The 14,935-nt window shown below is 41.3% G+C and overlaps 1 protein-coding gene across 7 annotated transcripts in view; it reads right to left on the bottom strand.

Annotated features, from left to right (window-relative positions):
- The window catches only part of LOC109425809 (solute carrier family 12 member 4), an 836,994-nt gene that overhangs the window by 297,930 nt on the left and 524,129 nt on the right, over positions 1–14,935 (bottom strand). The gene's annotated exons all lie outside the window — the stretch shown is intronic.

Below are 14,935 nucleotides of genomic sequence, written 5' to 3'. Positions count from 1 at the left end.
TGGAGAAATTCTCGATGGAATTCTCGGAAGAATTCCTGAAGGAATTGTTGGAGGAGTTCTCGGAGGAATTCCCGGAGGAATTTTTGGAGGAATTGCTGGAGAAATTCTCGGAGGAATTCCTGCAGGAATTCTCGGAAGAATTCCTGAAGGGATTCTCGGAGGAATTCCTGGAGGTATTCTCGGAGAAATTCCTTTAAGAACTCTCGGGGAAATTCCTGCAGGAATTCTCGGAGATATTCCTGGAAGAATTATTGATGGATTTCCCTGGAGCAATTCCCAGGAAGAATGCCTGGAGCAATTTACTGGAGGAATTCCTGGAGGAATTCCCTGGAGGAATTCCCAGGAAGAATTCCTGGAGCAATTCTCTGAAGGAATTCCTGGAGGAATTCCCTGGAAGAATTCCTGGAGGAATTCCCTGGAGGAATTCTCGAAGAAATCCCCGGAGCTTTATTGAAAGAATTTCTTGGATGAATACCCTGGAGGAATCTCTGGAGGAATGTCCTGGAAGGATTCCCTGGAGGAATTCCTGGAGGAATTCCCTGTAGGAATTCCGAGAGGAATTCCTGGAGGAATCCCCTGGAGGAATTCCCTGGAGGAATTCCTGGAAGAATTCCCTGGAGGAATTCTAGGAGGAGTTCCTGGAGGAATTTCCTGGATGAGTTCCTGGAGGAGTTCCTGGAGGAGCTCCTGGAGGAATTACTGGAGGAATTCCCTGTAGGAATTCCTGGAGGAATTCCTGGAGGAATTCCCTGGAGGAATTCCTGGAGGATTTGTCAGGAGGAATTCCTGGAGGAATTCCCTGGAGGAATTCCTGGAGGAATTCCCTGGAGGAATTCCTTGGAGAAATTCCGGGAGTAATCCCTGATGGAATTCCGGGAGGAATCCTCGAAGGAATTCCGGAAAGAATCCCCAAAGGAATTCCGGGAGGAATCCCCAAAGGAATGCCGGGAGGAATCCCCAAAGGAGTTCCGAAAGGAATCCCCAAAGGAATTCCGGGAGGAATCCCCGGAGGAATCCTCGGAGGAATTCCGGGAGGAATTCTGGGAGGAATCCTCGGGGGAATTCCGGGAGGAATCCTCGGAGGAATTCAGGGAGGAATTCTCGGAGGAATTCCGGGAGGAATCCTTGGAGGAATTCCGGGAGGAATTCTCCGGGGATTTCTCCAGGAATTCCTCCGAGAAGTTCCGGTAGGAATCCTCGGAGGAATTCCGGTAGAAATCCGCGGAGGAATTCCGGGAGGAATCCCCGGAGGAATTCCTGGAGGAATTCCTGGAGGAATTTTTGGAGGAATTCGTGGAGGAATTCTCGGAGGAATTCCGGGAGCAAGCAGAGTGATGTTCTTTGAAATATGCTGTCCAATATTGCACTAAAAAGAGCTTGTGTTCGCTTAAACCAGCTACTGCTCATTTAATCAGCACACCTACTCTTACTTCTCTTAGCTCTAATACCATAAATCACACGTTGTGGAAGACATCTGAAGTGCCTTCACATTTTGCCGGTTCCGACATGGCGCCACCCAATTACTTGGGACCAGACACTCTCTGTTGCCATATATGTACAGCAGTAAGTACCCATTTGCACCGGCAGTGGTGACAATGAGAAAGAAACGGAAGAAAAACGCCATTTCTTTCACACCTGGCTGCCCGGGGTAGGTAGGTAACCATAACGCCAAAATGTGCCACGTGTAAAGGCAGCCATAAATTTTCATAATTATCTGCCGAGAGCGACGGCTTGGAGCCTGCGGAAAAAAGGTCAACACTGTCAGCTGTTTTCTAAATGAGGTGTTTAATTTGCCGGATGTCTTGTTTCTCTGGCATCGTTTGGTACGCAGGAGCTGTTCAGTTTTCTTACTGCTTGCGGCATGTTATATTATGGCATTTATGGAAATTCTGCCATTTTATTACTTGAATTTGGTGGTTTTGTGAATTTTATTTTTCATGTGTATTGTAGGTAGCTCCACAGTCGTTAATAATGTTTGCAGGAAACGCAATATTGGAATATTGGAACGGAATATTGGGTATTTAGGACTTCATTGATAACCTAGAACATCCTGAACACCATGAAATTTGGAAAAACAAAATAATTGACATACCAGTTGTTCTGTACGCTGAACTTGGATGTAGGTTACGTTTATATGTATTTATTTAGCCTTCGTTAAGAATATCAAAAGGTGTTACATATTCTGGAATGTTCTAGGTGTTCCAAACTGTCCTATAGTAAAGTCCTTCAAATCTACAAGAATAATTTTATGTATTTTCGCCACAAATAATAGCATTGCATAACCTACTGGGGTCCGTGAAGCTCTTGACATCTACAATGACACTTATAGACACTATAGGGCTATTTCAAGTCAGTCAAACTATCCTGGAGTACATAACTTCAGATCTACACTCGTAACAGTAGCCATATCTGTTCTACTGAATAACGCTGCATAATCAACCGCAGTTGCTGGAGCAATCTGGAGTTTACTAGCTTATTATAAACCTTTAAGACATTCAGGGCCGTCCAAACTGTTCTATAATGAAGTCCTTCAAATGTACAAGAATAACTTCATATGTTTTCACCATAAATAATAATATTGCATATTCTGCTGGGATCCACGAAGCTTTTGAAATCTTAAATGTCATTTAAAAACACAATGGGAATGTTCCAGGTCAGCCAACCTATCTTTGAGTACAGAACTTCAGGTCGACATTCGTAATATCAGCTATATCTGACGTACTGTGTAACGTTTCATTATCAATCGCGGTGACTGGATCAACCTGAAGTCTACTATATATTATTATGAACCTTTGGGATATTGAGGATCGTCCAAACTATCCTGAAGTTTAGTTTGATAGTAACAGTAGTTATTCTCACAATGAACTTTAGACTGTAATCTGAGGGGGTTAGAAGCAAAGGGGTGTAAGTGACAAAAACCTAGTTTCGAGTAAATGAGGTTCAAAGTTTTGGACCATTTTTTTTTATTCCATACAAAATGTAAGAAGTTTCAAAATCATCCCAATTTCTCCCAATTTTCTCAGATTTATTGTAAGTTTTCTAATAATCGTAGAAACAATCTTAAAAAAGTTCCTGAAAGATTGAAATCTGAAGAATTTTATGATATGCTCAGCTCAAAATCGACAAAATGGTCACTTACACCCCTTTGATTTCGGGCCCCTCATCTGTAATTCCCCTGGTATATCAAGAGTCATTTTAAGATAGTTATGATATATTGCAGATCAACAGCACTACTCCTGAGACCATAGCTTCAAGTCTACACTTGTGATAATAGCTTTTGCCACTACGTTAAGTAGTGTTACATAATCCACTATACTTACCAAAGCAGTTACAGGTACAATAAGCGATGTTATATATTTTTGGGATATTATGGACCTTCTTACTGCTATGAAGCTTCGTTGATAAAAACCACCACTGTAATTTTCAGAGGACTTACTGAACTTGATAGATTACAAATCGTAGCTTTGTATAACGAAAGAAGTTACCGTTACACCCATAGACATAAAGATCCAAACTCAAGAACAGTTTTGATGACCTAAGATATCCCGACAGATCGGATATTGTATATTGACCTTTCAGACGACTTACTGGACATGATAGACTACAAATCGTAGCTGTGTATAATGAGTTACCGCTACACCCGTAGACTAGGGGATCTAAACTCAAGAACAGTTTGGATAACCTAGGATATTCCGACTGATCTGATACTGTCTGTTGAACTTTCAGAAGACTTGCTGAACATGATAGATTACAAATCGTAGCTTTGTATAGTGATAGAAGTTACCGTTACAACCGTAGACTTTAGGATCTAAGCTCAAGAACAGTTTGGATGAGCTAGGATATCCCGATCGATCGAATATTGTCTATTGACCTTTCAGAAGACATACTGGACATGATAGATTATAAATCTTAGCTTTGGATAATGAAAAAAGTTACCGTTACACCCGTAGACTTATGAATCTAAACTCAAGAATAGTTTGGATGACCTAGGATATCCAGAAAACTTAGGTTCCAGAAAAGCGTAGAAATAACTCCATAATAACGCTTGGATAAAATCCAGCTTCAAAGGGTTAAAAAAGGTGTCACAGTGATAACTGAGTACAATAATAATTTATGTTTTATCATTTTCCCCTGCTGGTGGAGCCTTACACTTGAACGAATATCAATGCCGCATTTCCATTGCTTCCCTATAACCAATGGAGTCAATATTGAATCTTTTTTTACCTTTACCGTTTCCAAGCTCCGACTGATAGCGCAAACAATACGGCAACTTCCTGAACAAGTGGATCCTTTTCCACTTCGTTTCCGCATTAACTAGGACATGCAGTGCGCGCACGTGGAATGATTGGCTATCTTGGCGCATTTTCTGGCACGGATAGTGGTGGTCCGGAGGGTCCGGCTATTATTAATTTAGTCGCCACTTGGCCATCGTGTTGTCGTCACTTGCCTGTGTCCGTTCCAATGTTTGCGTTGGAACCATGTTTTCATTATTATTAATAATAACATCCACCATATTTGCGTCGTCGTCGTCGTCATCGTCGTCAAAGGCGAAAGGCGAAGTGGCAAAAAGGGATTCCCATCTGGTGAGAGGCATGGTAGCTCTTTTCGCTATTAGCGCGGTCGTTCCTCTTGCAAACGAGCAAAGTGGGATCATATCGTTTCCGTGTACACTTTCATCGAGCGCCACGTGCACGTTTTCTACCCACAGAATGAAATGGACGGCACTTGAAAGCTGATGCCACTCTGCTGCAAAAGGTCGGCTGCTGCGGGAAAGGCTTGGGAATTGAAGTTTTGTTGACTCACCAGTTCACCACCAATGCGGAGGAGCTACTAGGTAGTTAGGAACTGTTTATAAAGGAGCAAGCACCAGCAATGGCGGCGATCGAAGATGGTCGGTAGCACAAGTGCACTTGAAAGCCAAAGCTGCACTTGGAATCCATTCCGGGGCCGGAGTTGCCTTGCCTTTGCTCCTAGGTTGTTGATGCATTCGGAAAAATGAGAGCAGAGTTGTGGAACAGCGCTTAACCTTTATAGCCGGATGCCCTCCTGGGTGCGGGTTTGGACCTGAGCAATTTAAAAAATTATGCACGCTTCATCGTAGCATAAATGGGATTGATGTGACTTCATGAACTGGAATACTTATTAGTGAAGTTAACGTAAATGGGGTAATAATTGTAGCGGAATGAGCTACTCGGTAGAAGCTACTCCAATATGTATTACCCAGGTTTTCTCCAAGCGTTGTTCCTTTACAATCCCCACACCCCACAGAATTGTTTCCCAATGTTTCTTTTAAAAGCATGAATTTGTTTAGTTCAAGCATGTTCAAGCTTGAACAATTTGTTCTGTAGTTTCATTTGAAATTCTGTTGTTCTGTAGTTTCATTTGGAATTCTTCCAAATGTTGGATTTTTTTCAATTTTGTTTTCATTCCCTCTATGGATGCTTTCTTGATTTTTTTCAATTTTCACCAGAAGTTCTTCCGAGAATCCTAGAATTTTTAATAGCACTTCTTTCAAGAATTTCACCAAAAGTTGCTTGGGCAGTCGTTACAGGAGTTCCTCGAGTAGTTTAGTTAGGAAAGTTTCTAGATATTCCTCCGGCAATCCTTGCGCGGCCTCTTTCGGTGTATCCCGCGTAAATTCTTCCAGGATTTCCTCCGAGAATTTTACCAGAAGTTTCGCTGGGGAGTCTTACATGATCGGTGAGGGATAATCATCGTGGAACTTTACAATTATTTGGTTTGATTGGCTTTTATCGGTGAATTCTCCTATAAAAGTCAATCAAACCAAAAAATAATAAGTCTTACATGATTTCTTCTAGAAATTCGCCTTTTGAATCCTTCCAAGGATTTCTCCAGGTATTATTGTACGAGTTTGTACAAGGAGAATTTCTTCATTAATATCACTGGGGGTTTTCAAAGATTCCTCAGGAAACACTAGTTAGAATTCCTCTGGGAATTCTTGTTGGTACTTTTTTCCGATTTTTTCCAGAATTAGCTCCTCTGAGAATTCTGGGACTTCTTTCTTAAGATGCTTCTTTTTAATTTTTTCGAGAAATCTTCCTTTCTTTGGGGAATTTCTTTGACCATGTCTTAAGAAACTCCTTCGGCATCTTTTTGGCAGTTCCTTTAGGGATTCCTTTGGTAGTTCGCTAAGAAATTTCTTACGGACATTCTTTTTGTAGTCCCCACAAGTTTTTTTTCGAAGTGCTTAAGGCAATTTCTTTAGGAGTTCCTGTCGCAATTCGTTTGGAGATTCTTTCAGCAATACTTTTGAGAATTAATAAGGAGAATCTTTTTTTGCAATTACTTTAATGCCTTTAACCTGGGAATTTAATCTGGAACTCCTTTAGGAATTCCTTCCTTCAAAAATACTCTAATGATTAACGGCTGCGCAGTCTTAGGCTTCGAAAAACTAGTTTTATTATTTGCCCGACGTTTCCACATGGTTAATATTTATTTTTTTATTTTCATATTTGTTATCCGCCTGAGGAAGACACTATCCCAGTGTCGAAACGTCGGGTGATTAAAAACTCGTTTTTTGAAACCTAAGACTGCGTAGTCGTTAACCTATAGAGTCAACCTTACAGTCGATATTATCAGCGATATTCAAAAATACTTTCTGCAATTTATTTGAATATTCCCTTTTAACCTTCCGTAACTCGCGCGGTTGACTACCTGCGTCAGCACCACGCCAATTCAGAGTACAAAAAGCGAGATTTTTTCAACGTGTTGTACAAAATACAACAGCGCGATCGCTCGTGGGTTAAATTCTTTTCGAGATTTCTTCCACAATTTGTTTGGGAATATCTTCGACAATTCTGGCACTTTTTGTGGAAATTCTTTGGAAGTTGCTTCGGCAATTTGTTAAGGAAGCCCTTCGAAAATTCCTCTGTCGTTTGTTTATGGTTCGAAATTGACCGAGTCACAACAGAAAAATGACCCGTGTAAAATGTATCAGGTAAATTCGACAGCTCTTTGAATTGTTCTTCCGACAATTCATTTGAGTTTTTTTGGGTCGACTTTTTTTATATAACTTTGTTGGGATTTCATTTTAAAACTATTTTGGAAGCTCCGGTAATTCCTTTGAGAATTCTTCTGGAAATTTAACCAATAATGCCGTCGGCAATTGCTTGAGCAATTTGTTCAGGAAATCCTTCGACAGTTTCTTTGGTGCCCTGTTCGGTCTTCTCTCCTAGAACATGTTCGATGAATCTTTTGGAAATCTGTGGAAATCTGAATATTTGCTCGGTAATTCCTTGGATGATTTATTAGGTAATATCTGTAAAATACGCTTCAGTCATTCATTGCGTAATTGCTTTGGAAATTGTGTCGTTAATTTCTTGGGGAAACTTTCTGATTTTTCCCTTAAAAATACCTTTGGAGATGCGTATTTTGATTCATTCGGGAATTCCTTCGAAAATTTCGTCGGTAGTTATTACTGAAACTCCTTGGGAATTCATATTTTGATAGTTTCTTTGGAAATTCGTTCGGTATTTTCTATGAGAATTTTTATATCTTTTTTAGTTTTTTTTGACAATTTAATTTTGAATTTCTCCAGTATTTTCTTCGGTGTTTCATTTGATTATTGCATTGATTTACAGAGTATTTTGAAAATGCGTTCAGCAGTTCCTGCAGAACTTCTCTCAGATATTTTTTTGGGAATTCTTGTGACAATTCAATTAAAAACTCCTATCAGCAATTGGTTTGAATAATTCCTTTGATTTTTGGGGAATTATTTCTGCGTTTTATTTTGGAATTTCTTCAAGGACTCCTTGGTCCATGCATTTGAAAATTTTTTCGGGAATTCCTTCAGAGATTTCTTCGGCAATTTGTCTAGAACTTTTTTTCCATTTTTTTTTTGGCAATTTGTATGGAAACTCTTTCGGGAATTCTTTTGGCAATACGTTTTGAGAATGTTTTAACAATTTGTTTACGAAGTCTCTCGAAAATTTCTTTGTCAGTCTATCGTCAATTCTTCACTTTTAATTTGGGAGTTAATTGGATTTTCTTATAATTCTAATTTCTTGAGTAATTACTTAACCTTCCAGGACGCGCGCCATCAAGCAACCGAAACTGCACCGCGCTCGCGCTGTATACGAAGAGCGAGGTTTTTTGGTAGTGTTGTACTTTTTACAACAGCGCGCGCGCTGAAGGGTTAAGCATTTAACAAGTTTAAGGAATTTCTACGATAGATTCTTTGGTGACTCGGCCATTCCTCTGAGAATGTATTTGGTAAATCCTTCGGAAATTCATTCGACAACTTTTTCGGGGATTTCTTCGGTAACTTCTATTGAAATATCTTTTGACAGTTCATCCGGAAATGCCTCCAATGATGATTTCTTTTACAGTTTCTTTGGAAATTCGTCCGATTAGTGCTCGTGGAGCTATTATTATTTCGGCTTTTTTTGGTAATCTCTTGGTAAATTTATCAGAGGATTGTTTTGAGATTAGAATCCATTCTGATTGATATTTTATAGTTCTTCTTGACAATTCTATCGTGAGCTCTGTTATCATTTTTTTATATTATATTTCTTTTCAATTTCAGCGACAATTTATTTGGGAAAGCTTTTGGTAACTCTGGAAATTACTTTGGCAATTCTATTCGTATTCTTTGGAAATTGTTTCGGGAATTTCTTTTGAAATACTCTTCAGCAATGTGGGTCTATTAGCCATTCTTTCAGCAATTCCCATGGAAATTGTTTCAGTACATTAAGGGATTTGGATTTTTTAGAAATCTCATTGAAATAAAGATATTTGAGTAGTTTTTATAAAAAAAAAAGCCTTCGGACATAATTTGTTTTTTTTTTCAAAAAATCTGCAGGGGTTTGATCGTCAAATTATTTACAAATGCCTACAGTAATGTCTTTAGGAATTCTTCCGGCAATTTCTTCTACTTCTTAAAGATCACTCCAAGAGAAACTCCTGTAACGACACTGCAGGAGGAACTTCCAGAACCTAGAGAAATTGTCTCGGAATTACATATATGCATAAATAGTCCTGGAGGCCCTCCTAAAGGCAAACTTTTGAAAAAAAACAACTCTAGGAAAAACTGTTTTGGTGGACCACTTTTAAAAGAGTACTGCAAGAAGAATTCTTGGAGATCACTCCCGGAGCTGCCCTAAGCGATGTGTGTCCGTTAGTATCTTTGTAGATACACTAGTAAGAATTGAATTCTTATCCCCGAAGAACTTGTACTACTGGGTACGACTGGGTAACATTCCTGGAGGGACACTTCCTAAAGAACTTCTCAGGAAGCACTTTTGAAGAAATTATTGATGAAACGGAGGAATTTTCGTAGAAAATATCTCTGGATGACCATCTGGAGAAACATACTCTGAGTACTACTGGAGGGATACTTGAGGAAGAATCACCTGGTGTTATCATTGAAGGATATCATACAAAGTCCAGGTGGAACTCTATGAGAAGTTTCAGATGGAACTTCTGAATAAATGCCAGATGAAATTCTAGAACAAATTCCTGGTGATACTACTTCACAAATCTCATGTTGATCTCGTGGGGAAATCTCGGGTGGAACGTGAGGAATACCTGCTGGAACTCCAGGAGAAAGCCTAGGTGGTACTGATGAAGACTTTTTAGGTGGCAATCCTGGAGAAATTCCAAGTGGAACTCTTGAATGAATTCTAGATTAAACTCCTGGGAAAAAATCCAATTAGATCTGAATAAAAGCCAGGTGGAGAAAATCCCTGGGAAAACCTGGAGGACTCCAGAAAAAAAAATCATGGAACTCCTACCGAAATCTAAGTTGAAAGTCTTGGAGGATTTCCGGGTGAAACACCTGTAGGGATCCCAGGTGAAAATTCCGATTGAATCCCGGATGAAACCCCTGATCAAATCCCAGGTCAAACACTTGGAGAAACTTCAGGTCGAACTCCTTAAGGAATCATAAATTTGACCTTCGTAAATCATGGAGGAATTCAAGATGAAATAATTTGAATGGGAACCCCTGAACGAATCGCATTTATAGTTACCTCAAGCCTTGTTTATCTTTTTTTTTTTTTTCCTTCTAAACCATAGGGGGATAATCTGCTCAACAGACACCCTAACAGAAGGTTAGGGTAGTGTAGGTCTGACAGGCCGTCTTCTACAACAAAAGTAAAATCCAGGACTACTCTCTCCTCGTACCTCGTGGAACTGTCCCACGCGCGCTGCCATTTGACCATAGAGGCCATCCTGACAGTCCTGCGTATGCCTCTTGTGCCGCGCATTTCGAAGCACTCCATGTCCTCACTGATAAGAATGCTGATAGGCACCATACCAGTAATGACGCAGAGAGCGTCGTGTGACACGGTACGGTACGCGCTCGCAACTCTCAGGCACATAAGCCTGTAAGTACTTTCCAACTTCCGTCGGTAGCATTTAGTACTTAGCGCGGTGCCCCACGCCGGGCCGCCATACCCAAGTATGGATGTAGCAACACTAGCCAGAAGCTTGCGCTTACTGGCGTACACCGCAGAGCTATTGGACATCATCCGGGACAGTGCCGCAATAGCTGTGGAGGCTCTTTTACAGGCATAATCGACGTGGCTACCGAAGGTAAGCTTATCGTCGATCATCACGCCCAAGTGTTTGACGGAGCGCTTTGACAGGATAGTACAGTCTCCTACACTGATCTCCGTCTGCTGCTCCGACTTCAGGTTGTTAACAACCGTCACCTCTGTCTTGTGGTGAGCCAGCTCCAGTTTCCTGGACCGCATCCACGCCTCCACAACCTTGATCGAGTGGTTGGTAGTCAACTTTACCTCCTCGATCGTTTCACCGTAGACTTCGAGCGTAATGTCGTCGGCAAATCCGACAATCACCACTCCCACTGGATACTCTAACCTCAACACCTCGTCGTACATGACATTCCATAACACCGGACCCAGGATGGAACCTTGCGGGACTCCTGAGGTTATGTGAAAGCACTTCCGACCCACCTCCGTGTCGTAGACTAGTACACGATTCTGAAAGTAACTTCCGAGAATCTTGTACAGGTACTCCGGTATCCCCAGACGCAAGAGCGCATCGGCAATAGCAGACCAGCTGGCGCTATTAAACGCATTCCTTACATCCAGAGTCACTACCGCGCAAAAGCGAATTCCCCTCCTCTTAGGCTCGAGTGCTTTCTCGGCGGTTTTTGTAACCGACAAGATAGCGTCTACGGTGGACCTCCCCTTCCGGAATCCGTACTGGTTACTCGAAAGACCATTTTCGCCCTCGGTGAACCGCAACATTCTATTGAGGATGATCTTTTCGAGCACCTTCCCCGCCGTGTCAATCAAGCATATTGGTCTATATGCCGACGGGTCTCCGCGTGGTTTCCCCGCCTTTGGCAATAGTACCAGGCTCTGCCTCTTCCAAGCTTCTGGGAAAACTCCCTCGTCCAGGCATTTCTGCATAGCAGACCTGAACATCTCGGGAGCCTCTGCAATAGCTACTTTTAAGGCTAGGTTCGGAACTCCGTCCGGACCTGGGGCCTTACCTACGCTAAGGGACTTAGCTATCCCCGCAAGTTCCACATCGGTGACCCTCTCCTCATCGCCAGCCCCAGCCCCCGGCTGTCCTACGAAAGGAGGCCAAGGACTAGGATCATGACGCGGAAAAAGTCCTCCAATGATCCCCTCCAACGTCTCTGGAGATTGCTCTGTAGGAGCCATTACACCTCTCGTCTTGGCCATAACGATCCTGTAGGCGTCACCCCACGGGTTCGTATTGGCACTCTGACAGAGATCCTCAAAGCAGGCCTTTTTGCTTGCTCTTATCTCGGTCTTAAGCGCGGCTTTTGCAGCGGCGAACACCACCCGCCGTTCGTTTCGCTCTTCCTCTGATCGTGCTCGCTGCATCCGCCGCCTAGCCCGTAGGCAGGTGCGGCGCAGGTCCGCCGGCGGCCTCCCATTTCTAGGGTGGACTCGCCTAGGCATGGTCGCATCATACGCACGTGAGAGCACCGCTACCAGCTCGTCGCCGTCTAAACCGATTAAGTTTCGCTCACGGCGGAGCGCCTCCCTAAATACCCCTTCGTCGAAGTATGATGTCTTCCACCTGCGAGGGCTTGGCCTTGGCCTAGCCGCCTCTTCTTCTATCCGCTGTCTGCTGTTATTATAGTCGATACTGTAGCGAACCGCCAGGTGGTCGCTGTGAGTGTAGCCATCATCTACTCTCCAGTTCGAACTACTTGTTAGGCCAGGACTACAAAAGGTCACGTCAATAATTGACTCCGCTCCGTTTCGACTAAAGGTACTCTTGGTACCGACATTAGCCAAGTCGACATCTAAGATGGCCAGTGTTTCTAGCAGGATCTGACCCCGCTGGTTCGTGAAACGGCTTCCCCATTCCACGGCCCAGGCATTAAAGTCGCCTGCTATTACCACCGGCCTTCGCCCTGTTAGCACGGTCGTTAAGCGGTCCAGCATTTGCGTGAACTGCTCGATCGGCCACCGCGGAGGCGCATAACAGCTACAGAAGAAGACCCCGTTTACTTTGGCGACCACGAAGCCTTGTTTATCTGGAACTTGCGTTCAGGTAATGAGACTGCCTAAATATATGGTTTACCTAAATGAATCCATTACCTAAATTTCATGGGTTTTTCTGAGGACTTTCGGACCAAAGTAACATTTTGATGCCTGGCTAATTGTAAAGGTTTCGGGAACCCTCATAAAATTTTTTTTTTTTTTTTTTTTTTTTTTTTTTATTTGTGAATTTTAACTTATTGCTAATTCTTCACACAACCCTCATAAAACCATATTCCTTTTATTATGATTTTAAGATCTCTTCTAGTCTATTTGACAAAAAATGCTACTGTGCAAGGCGCTGAAGGCGTTTCAGGGCGTATCAAGAGGTTCCAGAGAGGCAATAGGGCACAAAAACTTGAAGCATTTTTAGGCAAAGTCGGTGACGAAGTATATGTCAGCCGAGCACTTGTTGTTCGTAGGCCGCGAGAGTACGGGAGATTGACATCTAAGAGCCGAAAAAGAGATAAAGTTGTGGAAGACGGACCCGGTTAGGGTGGTGCTTCGAATCCAGTTTGATTTTCTATTCCACAGAATCGTAACTTGTTCTGTGGCTTAGTTGGTTAAAGCGTTTGACTAGCGATACGGAGTCGTGGTTCTGAATCCCATGAAAACAAGGGGTATTTTTTTCAGAGGCGTTTAAGAGCGTTTTAAAGAAGCCTTTAAGGCTTCAAAGGCTTGGGGCATTTTCGGGGAGTTTCAGAGGGACACATGTGCGTTACTGGGGGTCAGGAAGTTTCAGGATGTTTTTGAAAGCATTTCAGAAAGATTTGGAGGATTTTCAGCAAGTTTCGGAAGCTTTACAGGGAAGTTTTCGGGGGACTCAAAGGGTCACAGGTGCATTACAGAGGGTCGTCTTATTTTGACAATACATTTTGGATCAATGCTCTCAGAGGAATTTCAGAGGTGTTTCAGGAGTTTGCAGCCTTGAAGAGATTTAAGACGTTCCACTGATTACGCCTGTAGAGTTGAAGATTCTCAAACAGGCCACCACTTAACAGCAATTGCATTTGGCTGTTCTAGCATGAATTCCATTCAAACCACAGTTTATGCATGTAGAAAGAAAGTTTTCAGCGAATCAAAACCCCCACCGTCTTTCTAAAAGTTCATGCTTTAATTTCCCTATCGCTCTGTACTCCCCTTAACTCCACTCACTGGTTCTTTCCCTCAGACTTGCCTTATCCGTAATCTTAAATCTTTTGGAAATGTCGCTGTATTGTTAGAATTTCACCCCCAATTTCAAGTTTTTAAATGTTTGGCGCCCTTTTTACGGCATTGGTTATCGAGCAGGAAAAGTATCATAAATATCTAAATATCCTCAGTGTTTTATATAACCCCCATACTTCATCGTCGCTTTAAAGGGTGATACGGTCAAAATTTGGTCACACAATTTTGTTCATAACTTTAGACTGCGTACACCAAAACAGCTAATTTTTGGACCAGTAATGCTACATTATATGTAGCTTATACCATAAAATTTTCATCAAAATCGATTAAGTATTGATTGATATATAGATGAAACCATCGACCTACCTTTTTAAAATTTTGTACAAAGGCGCTCCATAGTAAATTCCGGAAATTTAAGGTCAGTAAAGCACAATTTTGATTATAGAACAACCAATACTGCTCCGATTTTTATGAAAATTTTACAGTATAATACTATCATGAAAATACGTTCGCAGTAAAATTTTGAGCTATTTTGTATGAATACTTTCAAAGTTGTAGCAGTTTGAATATGAAAAAAACTGACCGGGTGCCACTTAAGCAAATATAACTTTGTAACGGCTCGATCAAACTGAATGAAATTTTTACACAGCATTTTGATATGCATACTTCACATACAGAAAAATTTTCATTGAATTCGGTTAAGTATTTCTGGCTCTATAAATAAAACAGTAAAAATGTGTTCTTATTTGTGAAAAAAAAAATTAAAATTGCAGATCTCAGGGTTCAACAATATCTCCGCAAATACTGGACCGATTTTGATGAAAATTTTATGGTACAAGCTACATATAATGGACCATTACTGATCCAAAAATCAGCTGTTTTGGTGTACGCAGTCTAAAGTTATGAAAAAAAATGTGTGACCAAAATTTGGCTTGACTTGACAAAATTTGACAAAATTTGACCACCTAAACAAATATAACTTTGTAATGGCTGGATCAAATTGAATGAAATTTTTACACAACATTTTGATATGTATACTTTACATACAGAAAAATTTTCATTTAAATTGGTTCAGTATTTCAGGCTCTATAAATAAAAGAGTAAAAATGTGTTCTTATTTTTTAATCCTCCTTGTACAACATTTTAAAATTGCAGTTTTCAGGATTCACAATATCTCCACACATACTACACCGATTTTGATGAAAATTTTATGGTATAAGCTACATATAATGTACCATTACTGGTCCAAAAATCAGCTG

Source organism: Aedes albopictus, chromosome 3, assembly GCF_035046485.1.
Source record: "Aedes albopictus strain Foshan chromosome 3, AalbF5, whole genome shotgun sequence".
NCBI lineage: Eukaryota > Metazoa > Arthropoda > Insecta > Diptera > Culicidae > Aedes > Aedes albopictus.
Note: the sequence above shows the minus strand (reverse complement) of the source record. Positions and strands in the feature narration are given on the sequence as shown.